At 45.6% G+C, this 10,504-nt stretch overlaps 1 long non-coding RNA gene across 4 annotated transcripts in view; it reads right to left on the bottom strand.

Annotated features, from left to right (window-relative positions):
• The window catches only part of LOC138175383 (uncharacterized), a 42,087-nt gene that overhangs the window by 30,024 nt on the left and 1,559 nt on the right, over nt 1–10,504 (bottom strand). For all 4 annotated transcript variants that reach the window (XR_011171985.1, XR_011171984.1, XR_011171982.1 and 1 more), the window contains exon 3: nt 8,768–8,881. This is a non-coding gene — a long non-coding RNA (uncharacterized lncRNA). The remainder of the gene's footprint in view (nt 1–8,767; nt 8,882–10,504) is intronic.

The following is a 10,504-nucleotide window of genomic DNA, read 5'->3' as shown; positions in this document are numbered from 1 at the left end:
AGTGATGGTGATTGATGGTGATAGTGATGGTGATTGATGGTGATGGTGATGGTGATTGATGGAGATTGATGGTGATGGTGATTGATGATGATGATGCTGGTAATGGTAATGGATTGATTAGTTTTGCTTCACCCTTCCCTAATCCCTCCCCTCCTTTCTTTTTTATTCTTTGTTGAAAGGGCGTGGCTCAATAGGAAGGGGAAGAGAAATAATGAGGCCATTAAAAAAGATTTCCATAAGAATTGAAACCAAAAAAGTGAGTGCCAAATCTTGTTCATGGGATTCAGTTCTTCCTCAAATTCTTAGGTGCCTGCTCTAGAGAAGAAGGAAGAGTATCCATTGCCTCAAAGGGAACCTTAGAGCTCAGCTTGCCCAGCCCCTCTGTGCTGCTACTGTGTTTCCCCGATAATAAGACACTGTCTTATCATTTTTTTTTTTGGACAGAAAAACACCAGAGGGCTTATTTTCAGGGGAGGGCTTATTTTAATGAACATTGACAGCAATTTTAATAAACAGGTAAATGTGAACAAAAAAATGTACCTTTATTCAATAAGCAAATCACTGGGGAAGAACAGGATGACGCGCTCACTGCTGCAGCTCTGATTGGATGCAGCTTGGAGCGCGGCGTGTGTTTCCCTGGGGGTGGAGGGGGACGGTGCATACAGAGGGTACCGTAATGTAGCATGTAGCGCAGGGGATCACCTTCACTACAGTAGCAATCTCAATAGGGCTTATTTTCGGGGGAGGGCTTATTTTAGAGGAATCTTACACAGTAAGGGGAGGGCTTATTTTCGGGATAGGTCTTATTATCGGGGAAACACGGGTAGTGAAAAACAGGGTCCCCCCTCCTCTGATCCATCATCAATAGCACACCCTGATGAGGTGCTTTTGCTACCACTCCTGCTGGGTGAGGCCTGACTGTACCCTGACCACAACGCAGGATTTGAACTCAGGTCCTCCTGACTCCAGGGCTGGTACTCGGTCCACTATGCCACCTAGCTGCCCCTATGTTTTCTCACCTCTTCTTTGGAGACAAATCTGGTCATCCTAATCTCACAACATTCAGTCTGTTGTTATTCTTTCTGACCACAAGGGCCAACAATACAGATGTAAGAATCCCACCACCTTCCACAAGGCAAGGTTCTTGGGAAATGGCCTCCTCTCCCTTTGCAGGATTCAGAATCTCATGGTCTGGCTATTTGAGGTGCCAGCACCCCTCATGAGACCCATGAGCTTTAAATCACCAATTGAATCTTGAGCTGCTATTCATTGGACTTCCCCAACCCCCATTACTGGTGGCAAAAATGTTCAGCATAGACCTGCAGTGTCTGCATGTGTGTCTGTGTATGCATGTATGTATGTGGATGCATATGTGTGTGCATGTGAGTTTAATGGGGGCACACCGAAGGCAAGGACTTCTTAGCTCAGAATGTGGCACATGCTACAGTGGGAAGTTTTTTTGAGGATTTTGATGAGTCAGAGGACCTGACTTTGTGGGATCATAGATTCAGCAGTGGAAGAGATCTTCTAGGCCATCTTGTCAAACCCCATCCTCAGAGAGGTTTAGTGACTGCTTATGGTCACACAGGTAGAAACTGGCAGGGCCAACATTTGAACCTCATCTTTTTTTTTTTTTGCCTTTTGGAGGGGGGAAGGTAGGGCAATTGGGGTTAAGTGACTTGCTCAAGGTCACACGGCTAGTTTTTGTGTTAAGTGTCTGAGGTCAAATTTGAACTCAGGTCCTCCTGAATCCAGGGCTGGTGCTTTATTCACTGCACCTCTTAGCTGCCCCCTGAACCACATCTTTTACACTGTTTTCACTATGCCATATTGCCTACATTCTGTCCTGTTCTTGGGCAAGCCACTTAACCTAGGCAACTAGGGGGCAGTAGGTGGTGCAGATGGGCCTGGAGTCAGGAAGACCTGAGTTCAAATCTTCCCTCAGACACTTATTAGCTGTGAGACCCCAGGAAGGTCACTTTACTCCTGTCTTCCTCAGTTTCCTCAACTGTAAAATAAGGATAATAATAGAACCTGCCTCTCAAGAGTTGTTTAGAGGATTGAATAAGATATTTGTAAAGTCCTTAACAAAGCAGTTGGGCAGTTGGTATGCAGTAGGTATTTATTAACTGCTTGTTCCCTTCCTTCCTTTCTGGGTCTCAGTTTCCTCATCTGTAAAATGAGGACTTGGGCAAGCTGAGCTCTAAGGTCTTTTTAGCTCTAAATCTCGGATTCCATCTATAATCAGCTTCCCATTAGGCTTTCTGTTTATTTTCAGATTGTGCCCAAGGTCCTCTCCCTGGCCAGTAGAGCCCAGCAGCATTCCAACCAGCCTGACAACATAACAAGCTTGAGAGTCCGCACTAGGCCCTGTTATGACACATTGTTGAGAATGATACTGTCTGTAGTTGCAGAATTTATTAAAGCCTCTTGGCCCCTCAGGGGAAGGACCTTCTGCTCTCTACCTGTCTCCTCTCCATTCTTAACAATGTCTTCCCTGTCCTTGCTTGCTGGCATAGCTCTTGTGCCCTGCCTGTCTGCTCTCTCTGCTTGGCACTGCCCTCCCATCGCCGTTCCTTTCCCGGTCCAGCAGCTACTCTGCCCATCTGCTCTCTGCCTGGCAGGGTCCGGCTGCTGCTCAGCTTGTCCTCCTGATGCCTGGCACTCCACAGCTACTGCTGCTTGGTCTACCTGCTGGCATCCAGCTGTTCCCCAGTTGCTGCCCAGCAGCTTCGTATGCTTGGAATTGGCATTTCATCTGTCCAGAGAGAAAATTCCCAGGGTTGGAGTCACCTTTCAAGAGCCAGCGTGCTGTAAGAGCCCTTGCTGCCTGGGCATTTCCTTCATTATGGGTAAAAGCCTTGCATCACAGATATCACAAGCTGGGGGCCTGCCTGCCTTGATACAAGGGGGAGAAATGTATTTCTAAGCTTCCTTTTTTACCTGCTATTTTACCACTCCTGGAATCATAGCAGTATTGAGTTATAACTGGAAGGGAGAATAGAGGCCATTTAGGCAGCTGAGTAGTGGGCAAAGGCTTGGACACAAAGATGGGAAGACCTAAGCTTAAATCCTGCCCCAGACACTTGCCAGCGGTTGGGTAACTCACTTGATTTCTCTCCCCTTGGTCTCCTCATCTGTAAAATAAGGGTCCCTAGCCCACAGGATTGTGTGAGTATCAAATGACATACCACGTATATAAAGTACTTTGCAAACCTTGAAATGCTCTAGTAATGTCTGTTACTATTATTACCTAATGTAAGTCCTTCATTTTACAAAGATGGAAAGTGAGGCACAGAGATAAGACGGTGATGTCCCCAATCCACACTGTTAGTGAGGGCAGATGTCTAAAAGGGTTCAACTTGGACTAATGTGAAAGTGTGTTGAATAGGAATGTATGTGTAGAGCCCATATCAGACTGCATGCTGTCTTGGGGAGGGAGGTGGGAGAGAGGGGGAGAAAATTTAAAACTTATGGAAGTGAATGTTGAAAACTAAAAATACATAATTTATTTTAAAAAAAAGGAAGGGTTCAACTTGAATTGTGTCTTTGCAGTGTGACTGCTGACACTTTCACCTCTGTGAATTAGCGCTGGAAGGGATCACTCTCTCCTTTGACTTCTTCAATGCTGACCTATCCTGGCTCTCCTCTTACCTGTCTGACCAATCTTCATCTTCCTTTGCTGGGTTCTCGGACAATTCCTGCCCCCATAGGTGGCTTTTAGGATCTCTTCTTTGTCTAATCTCTCTCCTTCAGTGAGCTTGTTCTCACATCGGTTCTAGTGTTATCAGTATGGAGGTGATTCATGGGTCTACTATATCTCTAGCCCAGGAGTAGGCAACCTATAGCCTCAAGGTCATATGTGGCCCTCTAGGTCCTTGGATGCAGCCTTTTGACTGAGTCCAAGTTCTGTAGAACAAATACTTTTATTAAGGGGATTTATTCTGTGAAGTTTGGATTCAAGTCAAAGGTCCACACTTGAGGATCTAGAGGGCCACATGTGGCCTTGAGGCTGTAGATTCCCCAACTCTGCTCTAGCCTTTGCTTCTCTCCTAAGCTCTAGGTCTATAGTACCTGCTGGACACCTCCTCATGGATGTCTCGTAGGTATCTCAAACTCAATAAATCTAAAAATCCACCAACACAGATCAACATCTTCTCTGCATTATATGGTCTTAGAGAATTTCCTAGAGCCCTGAGAAATTAAGTGACTTGCCTGGGGTCACACAGCCAGTCTATATCAGAAGTAAGACTTGGAAGTAGGTCTTTCTGGCTCTAAAGAGAGCTCTCTAGGGAAGAGAGCACAAGGAAGTGGATCAGGAAATATTTAATGAAGAAGATGGCACTTGAGTTATAGAGAGGGTCCTAAGATGGAACTGGAGAGGGAGCACCTTCTGGGCATGGGAGATAACTTCTGGAATGCATAGGGAGAGATGGAAGTTCAAGTTCAGGGAAATACTAGTAGTCTAGCTTGGCTGGAATATTGACTGGACGGCACAGTGGATAGGGAGGCAGGCCTGAAATCAGGAAGACTCATCTTCTTGAGTTCAAATCTGGCCTCAGACACTCACTAGCTGTGTGACCTTGGGAAAATCACTTAACTCTATATACCTCAGTTTCCTCATCTGTCAAATGAGCCAGAGAAAGAAACCACTCTGCCAAAAACATCCCAGATGGGGTCACAAAGAGTTGGACATGACTGAAACAACTCAACAACAACAATATTGGTAGAGGAAATTCCTGTAGCCATGAGTTCCCTATACCCATGAAATCACAGGCCCAGCCCCCATCCCTACCCAATGCATATTTTTGTACTTAGGATGACAGATTTAACTCTAGAAGGGATGTTACCCTCTCATTGTATAGATGAGGAAACTGAGAGAGTTGAAATTACTCTCCCAAGGTCATGCAGCTAGTAAGTGGCAAAGCTTAGATTTGAACGCAGGTTCTTGGACTTCAGATCTATAACCTTCCACAGTATCATGCTGCCCATGCTTCTCCCCTCTCCTCCCCTAAGATACAGGTTCCTTGAGGACAGGCTGTTTCATTTTTGTCTTTAGATTTCTCTGAGCTCATCCCAATGCCTGGCCCATATTAAATGCTTAATAAATCTTCATCAGATTGAATTGACTCATTCCTTCCAGCCCCCTCATTTTATAACGAGGAAATTGAAACTCAGAGAAGGTGACAATTTAACGCCACAAAATGAGTTATTGGCATGGCCAGAAATAGAATTCAGGTCTCCTTCCAGCTCACCAAGGCTTCCTTCTCCTGAACTGGTGATGTCATTTTGTTTCTTTGAGTACAAAGAAACCTCCCAAAGAACTTGGAAAGTCTGACCAGAGGAATCCATACAGGCCCTGGTTCCCATGCTAGTGTGATACCACAGACACTTTAGCAGATGGAAAGGATGTTGAACATGAGCCTGGCTCATTGTGACCAGACAGCTCCACAGACCTGGCACAATGCTCTGTGGTACCATAACCATCTTCCATCTTGGAAAGATGGGCATCAGGACCCACTAGACTTACTGGAGAAAGTCCTCTTTGCTGAAGTGGCCTCACGCCTAATTCTAGCTGTTGCAGACATCAGTCAGCCAGATTTGTGTATACCCAAGCTTAGCACAATGCCTTGCACATAGTAGGGACTTGTATGTGCTTATTGTCTGACTGATAGACTCAACAAAGCCTTTTTCCATGACCAGAGAATGGGAATAGGGGGAAGATGAATATTCTACCAGGGTATAGCTGACAAGGAAAGACCAATCTTACCCTCTAAGTCTAGATCTCCCATGATGATCTCAAGGAGTGCTGGACTTGTATTCAGGGCATCTAGGTTAGAAGTCTGGCTCTACTACCTTGTGGTCATAGGATCTTGAATGGATCTGGCATTGGGAGTCAACAAATACAACTCCCTCTTTTCACAGATGAGGATACAGCTCCAGAGAAGTTAAATGACTTGGTTAGGGTCACAAAGCTAATATTATGAGATGGGATTAGAACCCAAGTCTTTCGCTATTTCAAGCATAAGTCTGACCATATTTGCTCCCTTTCCCCCTCAAACGCAATAAATGCCAATTGATCTGATTACTTTTGTTTTTGTTTTTTGGAGGGGGGAAGGGTAGGGCAACTGGGGTTAAGTGACTTGCACAAGGTCACACGGCTAGTTTTTGTGTGTATGTGTCAAGTGTCTGAGGCCAGATCCGAACCCAGGTCCTCCTGACTCCAGGGCTGGTGCTCTACTCACTGCACCAACTAGCCACCCCAATCTGATTACTTTTAAAATTAAATACAAATTTCTTTATTTGGCATTCTAGATCAGGGGTAGGGAGCCATTGCTTCAAGGCCACATATGGCCCTCTAGGTCCTCAGGTGCAACCCTTTGACTGAGTCAAAAGTTCACAGAACAAATAACCTTAATAAATGGATTTGTTCTGTAAAACTTGGACTCAGACAAAAGGCCGTACCCAAGGACCTAGAAGGTCACATGTGGTCTTAAGGCCCGAAGGTTCCCCATCCCAGTAGATCTTCACATTCTGGCCCCACCCTACATTTCTTGCATTAATATACACTACTCTTATCACCAAACACTGAGATCTGGCCAAATTGGCTGTCTTTCTGTTCCTCACACACAACATTCCCTCTCTTTGTGTCTGCCCAGGTCTCACATTAGGAATGAACTCCTTCCCCACCTCTGCCTTTAACACCCCCTACTTTCCATCAAATCTCCACACGAAAGCTACATCCTAAATGAGGGTTTCCCTATCACTCCAGGTGCTAGTGAGCCCCCCCCCAAATTATTTCGTATTTCTTCTGTAGATTATTTTACATGCCCACGTTATTTCCACTATAGAATGTAAGATCTTTCAGTTCAGAGACTATTTCATTCATATAACTGTGTCACTCCTTACAGGTACTTAATAAATGCTTGGTGATTAATTGACTGATCAATACCCAAACATTTTTAAGCATCTCTTTTGGATTGTAAGCAAGCTGCTTTCCTGCTCAGCTCCCCAATTTTTGCATTTGTTAAACTGGAGTGAACTTGTCCCATCTACTTCATAGGCTTGTCACAAAGAAAGTACTTTGTAAACGATAGAGTACTATGAATGAGTGAATGAATGAATGAATGAAAAACATTTATCAAATAATTGCTTTGTGCCAAGCCCTGGGCCACAAAGAGAAAAGCAAGATCGTTCCTGCCCTCTGGGAGCTTAAATTTAGGAAATACATCCTAAACCATCATAAGCACTAGAACCCTGGCTCTGAGTCCTATTCCTGAGGTTCTCTGGCTGAGCTGAAGAGCCAACTTCCGCAGCAAGTTCCCCTGGCCCTCAGTGGCAGGATGAGTGGGCCCTAAGCAAGAACACTGAACGCAGGTATTTCAGACCCAGGACAGATAATGCTGATGACTGCATTGCTGTAGTCTCACTCCTCTGCTGAGCTCCAAGCACTTTGTAAACATGAGCTCATTGGTGCTCACAAAACCCCTGGGAGAAGCAGGGGTCATTAACACAACGTCAGAGACAAAGCCAGAGGAACAAATGGGATGGGACGTGCTCACATTCCCACCGCAGCGTGGACTGGAACCCAGGTATCCAGCCTCCCAGTACAGCGCAGTATTAACTAGGTCAAGCAGTGCCTCCCTTGCATATCCCAGCAGGTTCAGGATTGAGGGAGAAACGTTATTCTCCAGAGAGGGATAGATGGGGACCTATGAGGGAGGGGGAAATGTTTTACCTGTCCCAAAGGGAGCCTGTCTATAAAGGTACCAGGGGCTATCTGCTTTGGCATTACCGGAGCAAGAAAACTAGTCCAAGAAAAGTGGGAACCAGCTTTTATCTCCTTGAATTCTCTGGCTCCTGCTGGTTTCCAAGAAGCTACAAAGGTCCCTTTAATCATAGAATATTAGCATCAGGAGAGATTTTCAGAGTTATGGAGTGTACCAATTGTAGCCCCTGAGTTTTACAAGGGAGGAAACTGAGGCCAAGAGAGGTTAAGTGATTTATCCAAGGTCACACAGCCAGCTCAGGGAAGAAACAGAATAGAATCCTGATTCCTATTCTATTCCATGTTCTTTGCATTATCTTGCTTTTGTATTTCTATCCCAGGGCTTAGCATGATGCTTGGTACATTGTAAATCCATTAATTAGTTAATTAACCACCAAGCATTTATTAAGTACTGATTATGGGCCTGGCATTTCAGATACAACAGCATAAATGGAATAGATTCTGAACCAAAAGGGCTTACGTTATCTAAGGAAGACAATATTGACCTATAATAAGTGTTCACTAAGATGTTTTTCATGGGGCATCTTAATCAGTAGCCCCCTAATCTCGTATCTTTCAGTTCCCAAACACCTGGGCACTTGGGGGAGCACCCACCTTCCCTCAAATCCTATCACTCACCCCTCAGCTAGGGCTGAGAACAAATCCCCATCCCACTTCGGGAACCCACCCCTGGTATGGGAAGGCTAAAGCCATTGGTACTGAATAGGCTTTCAAGGGTTAAGAGGGCTCTGTCAGATCTTGCCCTTTCAAGTTTAGGACCGAGAGGCCAGTTCTGATTGGCCAAGGTTTAAACCCTAGCTTGGAAAGGGAGTGGCAGGGAGCCAAGGTATATAGTAGCTGAGTCCAGGATCCTTCAGGGATCTCCCTCTCTTATCTCTCCAGAAGGGCTTTTCCTCCTAGCCTGGATGTGGAGGAGCCTGGACCACTGAGGCTCCTGGCCCTGGGCCCACAATGCCAGGTTCCTGGAGGGAAGCTTACCTGAGACACTGTCCGGTCCAGTTCTCTTGGCTCCTTTCTTTCTCAGCAGCTGGGGCCCTTACAGCTCTCTGTCTGCAGGCTGCTGCATGTCTCCAACCCAGGAAACAGCCCTCCCTTCAGGCAAAAGAAAAAGAAAAAAAAAAAGAATCTCAGTCCTTTCCTTTCTCAGCTTCTTTCTAAAGCTCCTGGTTTGCTGTAATCCTGTTTCCATATGCATATCCTCCCTCCAGCTGCTTACTCACCGGCACTAGCTTGCTGCCAGCTGCTGTGGAGGAGGGCAGGAAGGGGATTGGCACCCCCTCTCCCTGGCACATGCCAGGGGGAGCTACCTTGGGGGCTGAATACTCTGACAGCAGGTAGAGGGCAGAAATCTGGCTCACTGCTAGTCCTAAATAAAGTTCTGGGCTCTTACTCTCAGGTGAGAATGATGGCTCCCTAGCTGAGGGATATAGTAATGAGAGATGCTCCTTGGGACCCCATTAATTTGCATGATGCTAGTGTGACTGGCACTGGCGGAGGAGATAAGATTAGGTGCTGACTGACTCAAGGAGTCAAGATTCCAGGTGAGAAAATGTGGGGTTTTTTTTTCAGGTGCCTTGGACTGAACGTGTCTCCAGTGAAAGTACCTAGTGTACTATTTGCCCCTGTGAGGAACATACCCTGGGGCCTCCCACATTAATGCTCCCAGCTGGAAAAATGCTGTCCTGAGCCACTATAAACTTTAGAACAGTTCAATGGCCCTTTAGACCCAGAGTGAGGCTGGGCCCTGGGAAGGCAGGTGGTTTTTGGTTTTGGTTTTGCGGTTTTTTTTTCTTTATAATACTGACCAAGTCTAGTGTAGCACAGTGGAAAGATCACTGACTTTGGACTGAGATGTTATTGTTCAGTCATGACCCCATTTGAGGTTTTCTTGGCAAAGATTCTGGAGTGATTTGTCATTTCTTTCTCTTTCATTTTACAGATGAGGAAACTGAGGCAAACAGGTTTAAGTGAATTGCCTAAAGTCACACAGTATCTGAGGCTGACTTTGAACTAGGGTCTTCCTGACTCCAGACCTGGTACTCTATCCGCTGTTGTTACCTAGCTGCCCTGGAGTGAGATGGTCCAGGTTCATATTCTGCTTTCTTGCGCAGTTTTAGCCAAGCCTCAGCTTCCATGGGTCTCAGTTTCCTCCTCTGTAAAATAAGAAAGTTGGTCTAGCTTACCACTAAGGTCCCCTAAGAGAGGTGGCATGGAGTAGCAAATAGGGCACTGGAATTACCTGGGTTCAAATCCCATCTCATACATTTAATAGCTGTGAGACCATAGGCAAGTCATTTAACTTCTTGATCTGTAAAATGAGGAAGTTGGATTCAATGACCTCTAAGGACTCCTCCATCATCCTATTATCCTTCAAGCTTTAAAACAGTGACCCTGTAATCTTGATAGAAGCCATACACCCAGCAGCCATACTGGCCCCTAACCTCACCTTCCACTCTTAGTCCCAGACACCTGTGATATCCCAGTGGGATAGAGCCCTCATGGAGGACCCCATTATCTCCTGAGCAACCTGCTGCCCTTAGTAATTCCACACACCTGCCTAGACCAGGCCAAGACAATCTAGACCCTTCTGGGCAAATGCTTCTCATAATATTAGTTGGCATTTATATAGCACCTTAAAGTTTTGCAAAGATATCTATATAGATTGATGTATATGGATCTCTCTCTCTCTCTCTCTCTCTCTCTCTCTCTCTCTCT

This window comes from Petaurus breviceps, unplaced genomic scaffold, assembly GCF_028583685.1.
Source record: "Petaurus breviceps papuanus isolate PSGF00001 unplaced genomic scaffold, PetGlider_PUasm1.0 77, whole genome shotgun sequence".
Classification (NCBI taxonomy): domain Eukaryota; kingdom Metazoa; phylum Chordata; class Mammalia; order Diprotodontia; family Petauridae; genus Petaurus; species Petaurus breviceps.
Note: the sequence above shows the minus strand (reverse complement) of the source record. Positions and strands in the feature narration are given on the sequence as shown.